The sequence below is a fragment of the Herpailurus yagouaroundi genome, unplaced genomic scaffold (genome assembly GCF_014898765.1).
Source record: "Herpailurus yagouaroundi ecotype Mexico unplaced genomic scaffold, PumYag 29, whole genome shotgun sequence".
Classification (NCBI taxonomy): domain Eukaryota; kingdom Metazoa; phylum Chordata; class Mammalia; order Carnivora; family Felidae; genus Herpailurus; species Herpailurus yagouaroundi.
Genome location: NW_024412377.1, coordinates 80420209 through 80438185, shown reverse-complemented (window position 1 = coordinate 80438185; position 17977 = coordinate 80420209).

Here is a 17977-nt window from a genome sequence, read left to right as displayed (position 1 = left end):
AATGGCATAAGCTGTGAAATATGTCAGGAGGTATTAAGGGCAATATAAAAAAGTAGATCAGATTAAAGGGGACTGAGAATGCGACTGATGGGGTCAGTTTGCAATTTTTAACATGGCCATTAGGGTAGGCTTCATTGGACAACTGCATATTTGTTACCTAAATTCAGTTGGGAGTGTCCTCTGATAACTGTAAGCTTCGGCTTTGCTTATGTACAAGAGAGAGATGGCACCAGGCTTTGGCCTTAACACAAAATTCACTGACACACATTTATTTCCCAGCAGAGAACTTTAGATCAATATCTTCCATATTCATCTACAGGAACACTGGGGGTATAAGGTGGAAGAGGCCAAGGCATAGGTTGAATTTATGTCACACCCTCTAAAACAGACAGCTCGGCATCAGGATGAAGGGCTTAAGGTAATGCTGACCTTAGCTGGAAAAAAACATGAATCTATGGGCCTCACAGATGTGTAATCAATAGCAAGGTAACTGGTTACAAGGGGTTTTACACATCTGTCAGCTAAATCAGAACCCTAAAGGGCAAATGCTGTTCTAAAGAACATTAGCCAGATTTGTGTTGCTGACTCAAGGAGTTTGGGTCCATAAACCAGTGCATGCATTACAAGGAGACATCAGTATGACAATTTTTCATTGGTGACATTCATAGTCTTGTTTCAGTCTAGTATTCTAGTTGATATTCATGGAAAAATGTTGTATTGGCTGAACTGTCTCAGAGATCATTTTGTTTTAATTGTGTTTTCTTTTTATTTTTGTTCCCAACAGCTTACCATACTTTTTTCATCATCCCTACCATTTTCTGCTTGCTCTTTTCTCATAGTTATCCTCTCTTAAAAACTTATCTGCTTTCTTTATAGCTTTATTTTTCTTCAGTTTTCATCATTTTTCTTCCTCTCTTCCTTCTCCCTTTCCTTAAATATTTATTGTGCATCTGCAGTGTAGTGGGCCAAGCATTGTGTTGTCTGATGCACAACAGTGGTAAAAAAGAGCGGCCCTCCCTTATGGACCACGTCGTCTATTGTAAAGATGACATGATACATGTAAACCCACAAACATCTCTGTACTGAATAACCCTGGTAAATAATGAAAAAAGAGGATGCTGTAAAGGAGAATAATGGGGTACCTGCCATACACATGGTGGTAGGAAGGGCATCCTTCACAAAGAGATGCTATGCTGAGTCTTAAAGGAAGGGAAGGAGCTATCCAGGCCCAATGGTAGCAATTTCCCAAAGAGAGGAAAGAGTATGAAAAAAACAAAACAAACAAACAAACAAAAAACAAAAAAACACTTGGAGATAGCCAGAGCCTGGCAGATGAGAAATTGTTCAAAGGCTATTGTGGCACAGAGAGATGGGAGAGTCCAGGGCTCTCTCTTCTTATTTTTCTTCCTTTCCCCATGCCCATTTAGCTTGACATGAGTAAAATATTTACCTGAACATGTCCTTTCATTTTTTTAGATTATTATGTGGGAAAGAGGAGTACAAAACAGAACATGATAAGAATGAGGGAATAAATGGAACAAAAAGCTTTTAATGAAGGAACTGAAAGTTCAAATGGGCACTGAGTTACCAAGAGTGGGTATCATGGTTTTTGGTGGCATATGAATTAAACTGCTTGCTAAGATACACAGTGTGCTTGTGATACACAGTTATAAAGGGAAAGATTTGAACAGGCTTTGTATGTCTGTGTAGTGCATGTCTATGTGCACGTCAGTGCATGTGTGTCGTTTATGCTGAAAGGTAGGATTTATGCCTAGTTCGTAACCAAATCTTTCCTGAGACATTAAAAAATATCTTATTTCAATACTCTAAGTTGTTATGTGAGTGAAATCCTCCTTCATACCTTTTCTCTGCAAGTACTTTTTCTTCATTATTTTAAGAATCATAGAATATTTTATATGTATAGATACACATATGTATATGTTTATTTATAGATGAGACAACTAGGTAATGTTTTAGTAGTTTTATTTTGAGTAGCTCGTTGTCGATGAGTAATAGAGTAGCAAAATGCAATCAAGTAGTTCTGAGAAGTAAAAATGTCACATATCACGAACTAGTTCATAACAGAATTCTCTGTAGGTACCAGCAACAAAATAGGTATGCAACCTCAGAAATAAATATATATTATTTCTACATGTAACACTTAAGTTAAATGGTTTTGCTCAACTTATGAAGACTTATCAACAATGTGTATTTTAAGCAGAATATTTTAGAAAACAGCTTTACCCTACAGTCTTTGCTAGAGGCTGAATTTAATTTACTGAAAGTTAATGAGAAAATAAATAATGCTCTATTAATTCATTTTCTTAAAAACTATTCAAAAACAATAACAAAAATGATTTTTTAGCAAATGTAACATTAAAATGTAATACAAAGTAGATAATTTGAATGCCAATTACTTTCTATGTTTGTGTTTTCTAACAAAGAAGAGATTATCAAAGTGTTTACATAGTCAAGGGACATAGGATGGGTTTGAGGGTCCCTTATGCTTATCATAATAGATTCTTATCTCTAAATAGTAAGAGACAATGCAGGTCAGAACCAAGATGTTAGCACCAGGAATGGAGAAAATATTAAGGAATGAAAGTTCAGTGACTGATTAGATAGGATAGATTAAGAAGAAGGAAAAGTTAAGAGTAATGTATATGGTTCTGTTTTATGTGATTCCTTATAAAACAGATAAGAAAAGGTCGAGTATATTCAGAAGACAGTGAGTTATGTGGTGCACTCGGTGGGCTTTAACTGTCTGTTGGGCATCTATAGGGATGTCTTTACCCAGGAGCTAAATGTATAAGACAGGTGATTGGAGAAAAGGTCTAGATTTCATTAAGAGGTTTGGAAATCATTGGAATATATGTGGTTGTGTCCCTACAAAGTCATAGAGATGCAGTTTGGTATAATGGGGAAAAAAACGGGCAAAAGGTAGAGTATAGACTTGATCCTGTCATTAAGCAATGGACCTTTCCCCCCTTTTTTAATGTTTATTTATTTTGAGAGAGAGTGCATGAGCATGTGCATGAGGGGAGGAAAGGGGCGGGGCAGAGAGAGAATCCCAAGCAGGCTCTTTGCTAAAAATAGGGATCAAGCGATACAAGCTTGATCTCATGAACCATGAGATTATAACCTGAGCCTGAATCAAGAGTTAGATACTTAACTCTTAAGAGTTAGAGCCAACCAGGTGCCGTTTTTAATGTTTGTTTGTTTACAACCAACCACTGATAGCATGGAACCTTCTTGAGATTCTCTCTTTCTGTCTCCTTCTGCCCCTCCCCTGCTTGCACCTATGTTCTCTCTCTCTCTCTCTCAAAATAAATAAATAAATAAATAAATAAATAAATAAATAAATAAATAAATTTAGAGAAGTATCTCTTTCTCTCACTCTATAGAGAGAGAGATGTGGATCGACCTAGATATATCTATCTATATCGATATATAGGAAGTTTCTTTCCTTTCTTCCCTTATTTCCTTCTTTCTTTCCTTCCTTCTTTCCACTTATCACATATCCCTCTCTCTAATATTCACCATGAGCAAGGGATCTTTGGGACTAAGAGCAGGGAATGAGACTATCCTGAAGATGACCTTTGAAATGTACACAGGCTGGGTGCCTAGGTTTATCTTGAGAGCCTAGGAGTTCCTCTTTCATATAACTTGGGTCATGGAAAATGAATTTTGGAGATGTCTCTAGCTACTGAGAGAGAACCTTTTTTTCTGAAACATCTTCCATATATCCAACCAATAAAGAGCTAACTATGTTACTCCTGTGAAATTTTAGAATCTTCCTTTCAACTTGTTACAATTTCTCCAACTGGGTGTTTAATGATCTCTTTACGTTCTATATGTCCTATAAGTTTCTATGCCTATCTATAACTATACTTTTCCTAAACAGAAATAATTATTAGGAAGTCATGGAGGGGCACCTTGGTGGTTCAGTTGGTTAAACAACCGACTTTGGCTCAGGTCATGATCTCAGCGTTAGTGAGTTCGAGCCCCGTGTCGGGCTCTGTGCTGACAGCTCAGAGCCTGGATCCTGCTTTGGATTCTGTGTCTCCCTTTTTCTCTGCCCCTTCCCTGCTTTCTCTCTCTCTCTCTCTCTCCCCAAAGATAAATAAAAAAATAAAAAAAAGAAGTCATGGAACTAGAGTATATTAGGTTAAGTGAAAAAAGTCAGAGAAAGACAAATATCTTATGATTTTACTCATATGTGGAATTTAAGAAATACAACAGATGAACCTAGGGGAAGGGAAGACAAAATGAAAACTGAGAGGGAGGCAAACCACGAGACTCTTAAATACAGAGAACAAACTGAGGGTTGCTGGAGGGGAGGTGGGTAGAGGAATGGGTTAAATGAGTGATGGGCATTAAGGAGCACACTTTTTGGGATGAACCCTGGGTGTTATATGTAAGTGATGAATCACTGGGTTGTATTCCGGAAACCAAAACTACACTGTATGTTAACTAACTTGAATTAAAAAACAAACAAAAAAGACATGCCCTGTTTTTTAAAATCTTTTTTTCCCTTTTTTCCTATAGTATTTCATGTTAAAACACTCCCTAGTTTTTAGAGACCATCTCAAATGTTCTTTTCCATGAGTTTTTAATAATGCATCCATCCACTCCTTCTTTAAGTATCACTTCACATCTCTCTTATGATTTACTGTAGTCTATCTTTTTGCATACTTATCTTATTCTTCTGCTAGTTTTCATGTTCCTTGAGGGTGTGAATTCTATCCTTAACTATTTCATAGCTCCTGACCTACTGGGCTGCACATGATACATCAGGAGATATTTGCTTCCTTGATTAGCCAAAGCAAATCCTATAAAAGTGACAAACTATCACATCTAATCAGAATAAAAGCACATCCTACATCTGTGCATTTATATTCTAGTCTTTTTTACCAAAAAACAAAACAAAAAAACCCCGAACAAACAAACAAAAAAAGATTTCTTTTTAATATAATAAAAAAGAAAGAAAACCCTTTAAAATAATTTGAAGCGCATACAGGGTAGCATCCTGGGTTATACAGAATACTAAAAAAGAGCAGATGATCTTCTGGGAGCTACTAAAATTTTTGCTTTTTCCTAAAGCTCTCTGACAATTTTGCAATGAAAAATGGTAAGAATTTTCTTGGTAGCCCAGGAGGATTTCACTTGTAACTATTTCTTTTTCTCTAAATTGGGTTCTGAATCACATTTGCCTGCATTCCTAGATATTTTGTTCACTATGTAGTGATGTGTTGAAGTGACTTGGCAAACTAAAAGTATATTTGAGCTTGGGGTGTCTATGTCCCTTTGGTCATTTTTTGTTTTCTAAAGGTTTTCATTGCTTGTTCTAAGGACTTCATGGGCATGATCTGGCAAGAGACTGGTTGCTGCTGACAAAGGTATAATTTCAGTTTGAACTGATAATATTCTATACTAGGATGGTCATGTAAGGCAGCAGTATTAGTTATGACCTGCCACATCAGTAGATTCACTTCAGTGGTACTTATAGCCAATATTTTCCTGCTATGTACCCTATTATCTTTTTCTTGGAATTTCTTGAGTCTGTGAGTCAGTCAATAAATACTGAATTTATTCAATGGCATCTGGGTACAGAATATGAGGCACTGTATCAGGAGCTGTAAAACCGTTCAGAGAATGAGGGGACTGTGCACATACCATGTATCATGGGTTACATAAGGAAGAAAAATTATCAACCTCTGTGGTTAGAATACTCAATCCAGATACTTACCAGTTCAGAAGCCTTCCCCTGGGAAGCCTCATAATGTCTCTTTCATGCTTTATGCTTAGGTGCTTTATGATGTGTTCCTAATGAAAGGGTTAGCATAATCTGCACCTCATATCTCCACCACCTTAGACTCAGGGTAGACCCGACTTAAATCCAATAATTTGTTCACTGGTTAATGACCTATTGTTGATGCAAATGACCTAAGGATGAACAGAAGTGTCTTATACTTTATGTCATATAGTTGAATCAGATTTAAACTCAGAGACTTTAAACAGGTAATTAGACGGGAAGAAAAGGAGAAATAACATAAAGATGGGGACTAGCTAAATCATAAAGGTAGGGCTTGAGTAGGGAGTGGTCTTTGTCTATGGTTGAAGTCAGTCTATTCTGTGAGTTTCTATTTAGACATCAGAACAACTAGTAGACTCAGGGAAATATTTCTTTGTGCAGAATTCTGAGGCATGTATGCTCAGTCTCAGGATTCCTGAGATTTAGCTGGGACAGGATCAAACCCATTAATGCATGTTTATTGTTTCCTCCTTACTTATTCATTTCCCCACTCCTTCATAGTGCTGGCTGAGATCATTCTCCAAATATACTGCCTTTCTTAGTGCCTGATTTGTGAGGAGTTCAAACCAATATACTCTTGTCTTAGAAATGGCCTATCCCTCTTTTGGGAAAGAAGAGTTTAGGGACTAGTCTAGGACATGGTAATTCAAATGCATGTTAGTTCTACGACCTTATAGCACTGCCTTTCTGAACAGAAACTTCCTAGGTAGGACACTGAATACTTGAAAACACTTTGAGGTGACTTCCTTGGCTGACTCAGATTAGGCCTCTTGAATTGACCAAGAGAATTATGTGTTAAGATATTGATTAGTTCTTTGAAATTAGTGATCTGATGAGACTAGGTATCAAAGTTTTTGTTTTGTTTTGTTTTGTTGTTGTTGTTGAAATACAATCTATGTATGCTATCCTATATGAGGAATGCTTGTATATCTTATATGGAATTTACTGTTGTCTAGGTATTCACTTAAAATCTATTTTCTATAGGAAAAAAATCCTTCATTGCTTGGATATAACAAAGCATTTCAAGTCCATTATATTAAAATTTTCCCAAACTAATAAAACCAATAAAATATGAAGCCAATTAGTAAGAATTGTGTTTTTATTGATCACATAACATCAGGCAAAACAATGACAATTGAATTTAGAAGTCTCCACATTTGTTTGAGAAGTAGTTCCTACAACATGCACTAGAAAGAAGGATTCAAAGTGTGTTGGTAAATAAAGGACCCTAGGGAATGTACATTTCTGGTAGTCTGGAGAAGTTCTGCAGAGAAAGTTAAGTGGGAATGCCAACTCTGTTTTCTAAAGGGTAATTTGTATAGCACTTTGGATATTTTTTCCACATAGTAAATTTCCCTGTGAGATAGACCTTTCCTTTAGAGCTATACACCATCATGTCTGAAGTTGCATAATATGAAAAAAAAAAGTATAAATAAACATTCTTAGTAACTAATGCGTAGATATCGTGGCAGATTGAATCTCAAGTTCAAATTGCAATTGATTTTTCATTTTGCTTTAATTACTGATAAAGGCTAGGAATCTTACTTTTGCTTCTTCTTACCAATGACAACTAATGGATCTTTGATCAAGTTCAACATTTCATACACTAAGAAATAGGCTTAATAAAAATTTTATATACTTTTTTTTCTGTGACGTTATAATCAGATTGGTCATTTTATTCAGATTCCAGAGCGGCTTGTATGTCAAAGATGTGTTCTTCCTATCTTTCAGAGTCTTTATAATTCTGTCTTCCGTCTGTCCTAGCTCATGCTGCTTTTCATTGTCCTCATCTCAGTGAGGTGTCAGCACTTTTACTTTCAAAGAGAAGATATGGTGCATTCCTTAAGCCCTTTCTCTAACATAGCCAGCTCCTAGCAGCAAGCAACTTGAATAAGGCATATGTGTCTTTATTCATTTGTGGAGTCACAGGATCTGTATATTGAAAGCTCTGGCATTATGGTGGAGGTAGGTCTCATTGTTCTGCCACAATTTTGTTACCAGCTTAATTGATCCTGCTCATGTTAGAAGGCAATTTGTGTCAGCCCAGCACAAAGGGAGACATCCAATAAAAGGCTATACTCTTTACAGCCAACTTGTATACTCGTAGTTGCTGCCAGGCAGATTTCTATCCTTTATCATTGTGCAGGGATTAGAAAAGAAGATAGGGTTAAGAGAATTGTTTTCTCATGGGGCCAATTAAATGAGGGGATTGCATGTATGGAGTGAACACATTGAACCTCTTAGGTACGGACTACATAAAATGCAACTTAACACCTATAGCGCATAGAATTATCAATTCATGAGTAATGATTAGTGGAAAATTCTTTTAATGCTTACACAGAATAATGCAGTGTTAAAGAGTTTGTATAAAAATGTTTCAAATGTGCAGAGTGAGACTAATGTATCATTCTTTTTGACAGGGGGGGAAATTGTGATTTTTGCCTTATGTGCAGTTTGAGAATTTAAAGGTTGGTTTTTTTTCTTAAAGAAAAATAAGACTCAGGATACTTAATTTTTTTTCTATAGTGGCTAAACCATAATCATAATGTTTCATTATTTTAGATGATTAACATTTGACACTGAAACAAAGCAAAAATAACAACAACAAAACAAAAACAAAAACAAGACACTGAATAACTTGGTGGCCCAGAGTTGGGTAGGGGGTAATTTTTTTTTTTTTAATTTTTTTTTCAACGTTTTTTTAAATTTATTTTTGGGACAGAGAGAGACAGAGCATGAACGGGGGAGGGGCAGAGAGAGGGGGACACAGAATCGGAAACAGGCTCCAGGCTCTGAGCCATCAGCCCAGAGCCCGACGCGGGGCTCGAACTCACGGACCGTGAGATCGTGACCTGGCTGAAGTCGGACGCTTAACCGACTGCGCCACCCAGGCGCCCCAAGGGTAGGGGGTAATTTGGGGGAATTCTTGGAGGCTCAACAACCTGATACATACTTTTCTGCAAAACTCTTCTTTAAAGGATGAACACTATTGTTGGAAGAATCATTACATCATATTTTTAAAATATTTACTTCACAAAAAAGAGGTCCATCTTGTTTGAGGACAATTTTCTAGAATATGGGTTTTGCTTGTTTTGGCCTTTCAATGGGTAGCTTTTCATCAGAGAAATTTGTTCAGGTACTTCCCATGAGTTTTTCTTCTCTACACATCTTTATTCTGATTTGATTCCTTGGACTGAGAGGTGACCCTAATTTATTGCTGAATAGAATTAGAAATAGACAATTTTTAGAAGTTGGATGAAGTTTGAAAATTCTCATCTTAAGACTAAAGTAGGATATTATATTTATCTAAAAAGTGTTAATAACTTCTTTTACAAGTTGCTGATTAATTTCAAGCATCACACTGATACTCATTTTTCATTTTATAATTTCCCCATATTCTTTGTTCCATTTTAGATAGGCTGAACACTCCTGTGGATACCCTTTTGTGGGCATGGATAAAACATAAACCAAAGCACTGACCATATGTAACCTAAAATCACTTACTTTTTGCCTTTATTCCTGGAAGGAATGTGTATGTCCGTCAAGAATTGGAAATGAAATTGGAGATAATGAAGGACTTTCCTGTCACTTCTTAGTAAAGAAAGATGGTTTTGAAAGACTAAGATTTAAATTAGAAGTATATATTAATGAAAATGTGCACATACATATTCCTGATAAGTGATTCTCAACACATTCTAAAAACTTTTTAACATACATCAGTTCGTAAGTAGTTCTCTCATACTTACCAAGATAATATCGGCTGATAAATAAAATATACATAAGCTGTGCCTTAATTTCAGTTTTTATGTATTTTTTTATTGCTCAGGAGGCAGTCGATTCAACCTTACCAGAATGAGTGTATCTGTGTTGAGTAAGTAAGCTCTCCTGAATGGAAAAAGAATTTGTATCAGAAATAGATGCAATTTGTGAAAATTTTCTACTCTGATAATATTTCCTTTTGATTTTATAACACTTTCCAGGAATATCAGTTATGTTTTCAGTAAAAGCCTAAAGTATAGAAGTATGAAGATTTATTTCCTAAGATATATACACACATACATTTGGCAGAATGATATTTGCAATAACTTAGGTATTCTACCTCCTCCCCATTGTTTCCAATTTGCTCTGTGACCTGCCCTCATTCCAGCAGCTAGACCATGAGACATCCAATGTGTCAAGGCAGTTTTTTTATAGTAGAATTTAGAGAATAAGTCACTTTTTAAATTTTTGAGTAAAAACACCAAATATAATACAAACATTTTGGAAAGATACAAGATAAATGAGAACCATGTTTTGCCTGTGTCCCACTAACCACATAAAGAATATCCAGACTGGGGAGTGGACAGAAGAAAAGGGGGAAAAAGAGCTGTCAGTCTCTGATAGATTCCTGGAAATGGGTCAGATACAGTTTTTCCCCCCTCCGATTTTCCACCTTTAATTGCCAAGTCTTAGACAAGGAAAATATCTCCCACCCCAGGTGGACTTGGTGAACTTTGAGCGTAGAATAATCCTATAGTCTTTTTTTGAAACAGATTCTAGGAAATAAAAGGCTCCATGTATCCTCTTTACCTGAGCATGGTTCAGAAATATCTGTGTGGGTGTCTAGGCAAATGGGCCTGAAGAAGCCCTCTAGAATATTCCTGTGCTCCTGCAGAGCCTAGAGAACAGCAAAAATATTTTTCTGAATGGTAGAAAGTAGTATGGCCATGACACAGCCAATGAAACTGCAAATACCTTGTTTTCAAGACAAGGATGCTATATGCATGAATCAAAGACTGAAGACTCCCTGCAACACAAACATCTAGTAGTAATTGCAAGGTAGTACGTACACAGGTAATGAATGAAAATGCCCAGATTTCTACCCATATTCTTCATAACCTGTCACTGTAAAAGTTCTAAAGAATTTATCTGGTAACCCAGGGAAAAGATGAGAAGAGACACTGAAATGACTGTTGTGGCCATTCAGTGATACAGATGCTTAGAATACAAATTAAGCTTAGTTATAGCAAAGAAAGTTAAATTTCTTGAATACCTTATTTGGTGGAATTAGATCTTCACTCTGTGTATTTTTATTACATTTATTGTCTTGAACACGTTGTTGGTGTTTCTAGCTCTGGTAATACATAGTTCCAGATATTTTAAACATCAAAATAGTCCTGAAGCTATCCTTTCAGAAATAAACAACTCATGTTGCCCTTGTACATTATGAATAGTGGTGATGGAAGTTATCTAGTGAAAGATCTCTCACCATAATTTCTGGTAGCCATAGTAGTTTGAATTTAATGCTTCTCAGAATCACAGATTATCAAAAGTTCAAATGTTGTAAGCTTGCAACTGAAGTGCTAGTGAGTGAGATTTTCAACCACTAATTTTCTCACAATTATTTTATACTTTTATCAAAATTTGTCAAGTAGTTAGGATTCTTTTTTCATTCTTGTGAAAAGAGAAATAAGTACTTTCAGAAAGCAAGGAAAGCACAATGGAATATTTTATCTTTTCTGTTGATAGTTTCAAAATCCTCAGAGATGAAGAGAGAGCAACAAACATAACACTACACTTATTATGTCCCATTTCTACAAATAAAATTATACCAGAAAAAACAATTTTAACATTCCTATTTAATGTCTGCTTTGCTACAACACATCACCTTTCTTAGGGAATATTCCATGAAGGATTGATGGTGGTAGAAATTCTAAGAATGACCATGAAGGTTGTAGAAGGGAAGGGGCCTGCTCTCTGTTAATTATCTCTGTCAACCTTTCTGGTATGACTTCTTTCCCTTGGTCATCCCACCATAATGAAATGTTTTAAAAATTCATTTTTTTTACTAATAATAGTTTTTTTTTTCACAAAAGAGACAATTACTGTGCTGGAGACAAATTAACTTGACTCTTAAAATTTGATGAAGCAGTTCTTTATTCACATTACAAATTTGAAATGTAATCAAAATTAGGTGAAATTAGTTCTCCTTCCTTAGAAATTCTTAGGCTAAATAAGATGAAATGTGACTAAATTAAGGGTAATAGCCTAATTTGATACATAATTAATAAATAAATTTCTGCTGCTCTAAGTTATAAAACTTTGGTTATCTAATAGGTTAGTACTGAGAGAAATATGTTGTGTCAATCTCTGAGCCATGTTGAAAATTAGCATGATTAATCTGATTACAAATAATTAAATACATAAACCCTAAATTATTTATTCAAGTGTTTCAAAAAGACTTATTTGATCTACTGGTTCTTTGTTATTTGGTCAGATTATTTTTGTTACTTTCACTGAAGTAAGTAAAGGTGCAAAAAATTCTTTTTGCGAATAATACAGCGTGTCTTATTAAACAAAGTCATTCAGACGTTCAGATGATGATTTCTGGGTTCTGCTTTCCACAGTTTTTATTTCAGTAGAACATGGTGAAGGGTCAATCAGGGAACTTGGTTTTTTGGGTTCCTTTGCTAGATTCTCATGCAGGTGTACTAGAACATTTTGAGAAATATTGATAAAGAGTCTCCTCAATAATTATTTGTCTTCTTCTCTTTGTCATCTTAGAGCTCAACCAAAAAAAAAAATTTAGTATATTCACAATTAAGTTACTTTAAAGTAAGCTTTATTTTTTAGAAGTTTTAAATTGACATAAAAATTGAGCAAATAGTACAAATTTCCCATCAACTCTGTACCTAATTTCCCATCATTAACATTTCACATTAATGTGGTACAGGTGTCGTAACTAATGAACCAAATGGATACATTATTTACTAAATCTGTACTTTCTTTTCAGATATTCTTACTCTTTACCTAATGCCTTTTTTCTGTTTCAGGATCTTATCTAGAGTACCACATTATATTTAGTTATCCTGTCTCCCTAGACTCCTCTTGGCTGTCTCAGTTTTCTCAGACTTGCCTAGTTTCCTTTGTTTTCTTGTTTTTGTAGTGTTGGGAAGGGTTTTCCACTTTACAGTTACTCTTTATTTTCCCCTTTCCATATTCTGTGGATGGAAGTACACACTGAAGGTGTGGGTTGTTCTACCTCCTTAAGACAGGAATATCTACCGAAATTACTTTAATTCTTCTGGACAGGGTATTTATACCTTCTGCCCAATTTATTTAAAGTTTTTATCAGTGTGAGCTTACAAGATATTTATTTTATATTTTGGATTATAACCCAATACTACTTTATTTTGTTGGTAAAATTGTTCCAGCTTTGTCCCTTTGGAACTCTTTCAGTTGGTTCCCATGACCCTTTTAGGTACCCCCATCATTGTTTTGTTTGTTAGTCTTGCTGTTTATTTTATTTAGTATTTCCTTCATTTCTAGCACCACAAGATGGTCCTGGCTCATCTTGCATATTTCCTACCCAAGTTTTAGAACTAGCCATTTTTCTAACACATTCTGGATCCTTTAACTGGATGGTGGTATTAAAAACCAATATCTCAATGCTAGTGCACAATTACCTTTTTAAGAAAAAATAATCTTAAATGATGAAGATGATTAATAAAATTAATTGATAACATTTAAAAATTGTTTAAAACGGCAAATCTCAAACCTTTTTTTCTCACGATACATTAAAAATTATTAAGGACCTCCAAAAACTCTTGTTTATCTTGGTTACATGTATTCATATTTACTGAATTACAAAGAAAAAATGAGACATTTAAAACATTTAATAGTCATTTTATTTTTTTTAATTTTTTTTCAACGTTTATTTATTTTTGGGACAGAGAGAGACAGAGCATGAACGGGGGAGGGGCAGAGAGAGAGGGAGACACAGAATCGGAAACAGGCTCCAGGTTCTGAGCCATCAGCCCAGAGCCTGATGCGGGGCTCGAACTCACGAACCGCGAGATCGTGACCTGGCTGAAGTCGAACGCTTAACCGACTGCGCCACCCAGGCGCCCCTTTAATAGTCATTTTAAATGAAATAATAATCCCAACACTTGTAGAAACAAAAACAATATCAAGAATAGTGTAATTACTTCACATTTTGAATGTCTTTTTAATGTCTGTCTTAATAGGAAAAAGCTGGATTATCAAACATGCTTCTACATTCAGTCTGTTGCAGTTTGTTGTTTTGTTTAGTCTATGAAGAAAATATAGCCTCACACAGACAAGTAATTAGAAACAACTATTTTAATGACCTTTTCAAATAATTTTGAATATGTCATGTAGCTTCTGGAAAGTCTACCATTTCTTCATGAGAGAATGAGGAGATAAATAATATCTTAGTATTGCTGTAAATAGAGTTTTGACCTTGTGTACTCTGAAAAGTCTCACGTACTCACACGTTTAGAGCTGTTGGTCTTAAATACAGAAGAAGGAAAATAAGGGTCTACAAATTGAGTCTTGTAATCTTATTCACTGTCCGTTTATTAATCAGTGATAATTTTCACAGGATGACTTTTAATTTACTTCATTGATAGAGGAGGAATTGGCATAAACCCTGTACAGTTAGTGGTAAAATATTACACTAACTGCCAATGTAAAGTTAGACAAAGCAAGTATAATTAAATAATTTATGATCTGACAATTCATCTTCACTTGGTCTAATTTTCTCTCATGCTTTTTCCATTTACTTTCTTCCTATTTGCACATTGTAACTTGTTTTACTGTCACATTCTCAGTTTGGTTTAGGGCAGCTGTGTGACATGTCTGATGAGGGGTCACTTGGAGGCATTTCTTATGCTTTGCATTGACCATCAATCAGCCATGATGAATGCTCGTGTGAGCAATTTCCACCATGAAAACACCTTGTGGGCACTTGAGAGTGAGAGAGGAAAGGCAGGTTTGGCAAGAATGAGGAGACAAGAGAGCCCGCCAATTTTCTAAATTTGTTGCTCTGCTGGAATGATTGTGAGAGATGATGGATGACTGATATCACTCTCAAGTGTCTTTTATCCCTTAGGATAATTTTGCCAATTTTCTGGTGAACTTAAATGTCCACAGATGTTTGAGATGAAACCTGCTGATTTGTAACTCAAAGGCTTTAACTGCCAAATTGTTGGAGAATGTCAATGGAAACTGGCAACTTGACTACAATTTCAGCAAAAGACCACTGAGTGTCCTGAAGATACTCTTGTAATTTGTTACTGGCACAAATGTGTACACACACACACACACACACACACACACACACACACACACACACACACACATATATTTATTTTAGTAGATGAAGAGTAAGAATGGAATGTTCAGTGTTGTTGTTCAGTGAGTGCTCTCAGCTCACAATTGGTGAATGTATGCTACACCCTGTGCTTTGCTGTTGATATTCTTTAACTCAAGGAAAAAAATGTTAAGAGGTTAGTTCAAAATTTTGCTGTGTTTTACATTCATAAGAATGTGAATGCTGAAAAATAATTTTAAAGAACATGGAATACTTTTTGTTAGAAAAGTGGTTATCACTCATGGAAATATATGAAATGAATATGAGCTATAATGAAAACGGATGCCTGTGTAGTTAAAATATTGCTCTGAAATTTGTTGAAAAATAAATTGGCCTCTCTGTATCCCTCAGATATGCAGACCTCATCACACTCCTTCTTTCCTTACTGCTCTGTTAGTCCTTTAGGAAGACTGTTAAATGTTTGGTGAAAAGAAGACTTGACTTTGTTTCCCCTTTACTTCCTCCATTAAACACATTAAATATTTTAACTATGGGTCAACCCTTTTATGAAGAATACAAATAGGGAAACTTTATATTCAGATTTTAAAATATTTATAGTCTGAATTTCATAGTTATTCTTTAGTTGTACTTGTTTCTGAAAGATCCATGCTGATTCATTCTTTGTTGTCCTTTTAACATACTAATAAACATATTTACCCATGAGCTTAGCCAGTATTTCTCAATTTGATTGCATACTCAATTTGATTGCATTCAGTTTGATTGAATACCTGGTAACTTAAAAAATATATATATATAAAATCTATTCAGACCCAATGAATCAGAATCCCTCAGAGCAGGGTATTGATATGTTTTAGAAATTGTCCAAGTGATTGTAATACACAACTACAGTTGAAAATCACTGGTTTAGGCTATAGATGACAAATACGTTTTTGCCAATGAATTGTTAATAGATATATAGAGAACTATGTTAAGAATGATTCCAAGGTCGTGTTTAGGCTCAGGGTAAGAATCTGGTGATGCAGTCATGATGTCACCAAGGGTTCTGGAGAAGAGAGTAGTAGCTCATGTATTATGTTCTTATCACCTCTTATCATGGCTGCCTTTCAATTTCTTTCCTAATGAGTGTTTAGTTCATTCATATTTCTCTGGTCTCTATCCAATGATGGGGTAAACCATGTATATTTCATAATATTGATATGAGAAATTTTATTTTCTATAAATTTTGCTAGTAGTTTTCCAAAAGAATGGATTGTAAGAATAAGGGCACACACACTTCATGTATTTGCCAAAGGGAGCATTTATTATGACCACAGTAAAGTAGATCTTTTTTTTTTGTCATGACAGTTGCCAATATATATATATTGATAGTTAAACGTTATGAACTCAGAAGTGAAGGGGAAAAATATGTATATTGCCAGTTGTATTCTACTTTGTGACTTCTGTTTGTTACTTAACAGACATGAACATTCATTTTATTTTATATTACGTAGAGCTAACATCATGTATTTCATAGTGAGAATGTTGTGAGAATCCTACGACTCATGTTGTATATTTATAAAGTGTTTTGTACAGAATAGCTCCTCAGAAAACAAATCAACCAATTTTAGTTATTATTATTTGCATATGGATCATCTTATTGTCTATAGAAATTTATCAACTCAGTTTGAGTATCTCAGCTATCATACTTCATATTCCCTACCTACTTCTAAGCAATCACCTTATGCACAAAATATAAAACCTTGAAGGGGGATTATAATATGCTACAGAAAAACCTCACCACTACCAAAACCAGAATTACTGGGTAACTAATTAAAATCATACAGCAAGCCAGTGACAAAATCAAGATTCAGTAGCAGGTTGATCTAGATCTACTTTAAGTTAGCTGATACACAACATTTTACAATTTACAAAGCCTGTTGATACATATTATTTCATTTGATACTTCAAACAATCTGAGGTAGGTATTATTGAGCTCATTTTATAGGTGAATAAACAGGGTCAGAAAATTAAAATGTTTTTTTCCAGCTGGCTCAGGTAATTTAAATTGAATTATAATTATTAAAAATATAGCTGTAGTGTCACAGATTTCCTGTTTCCACAATGAAATATTTTCCTTAGATAGTATTTTTTTCAGATTAAATGAGTTTAAAAAAGCATTATATATAAATTCAAGATGATATATACTTTTAGATTATCATAATCTTAGTGCAAAAAAACTGAAATTGATAGAATTTACTTTTGTTGTACAGATTCTATTTTGAGATATTATTTGTTTTTTATAAACTTATAAACTTGCTTGTGAAAGTTGCAGAATGATGGATGTTATATTTCTGATGGTGATTTAAGTGAGCTATCTTGTCTACTTGGAAAAAAAAAAATAGAAAACTTTGGAATGAACAAATACTCCCATTCCAAACTCAGCTAGTTGAAATTACCTTGTGTGGAGAGAATATTTCTTTCCTTTTTCAAAGGATGACCATTACCACTTATATTTACAATGAAGATTTGTAGTTTTGTGAGATGTTATCATATCCTGTATACTACAGGTGTTAAACATTTAAAGGTCAACATTTCAAAGAAATGTCTAAATTTCTATGCCCAATAGTGTTTGCATATGTTTTCTCATGCCCTTGAATTAGCCATGCATGCAGAAAACGCATGTGCAAACCATATGGCAAGAGATCTATGTGTCACTTCTAAGAATCTCTTTCTGTAAGGGTCTGGATTTCACACAAGCACAGTCACAGTTGAAGACTATGAGGACTTAGATTCCCAAATGCCTGACCAAACTAAATCATTGAATTTATTTTTAGAATATGAGAGTAGATTCTGTATGCGTGAGTGACTCAGAACATCAGGCACAGAAGCAGAATGTTAACTCTTTTGGGAACTATGTATTAAATGATATCTAAATGTATTCCCCACCCCACCCCCCCAAATATCTTAGGTAATAATAAAAACTCCAACAGAAATGCAGAGACAGGAAGTTAGTTGACTTGCTCCTTTTTTTTTTTATATATGAAATTTATTGTCAAATTGGTTTCCAT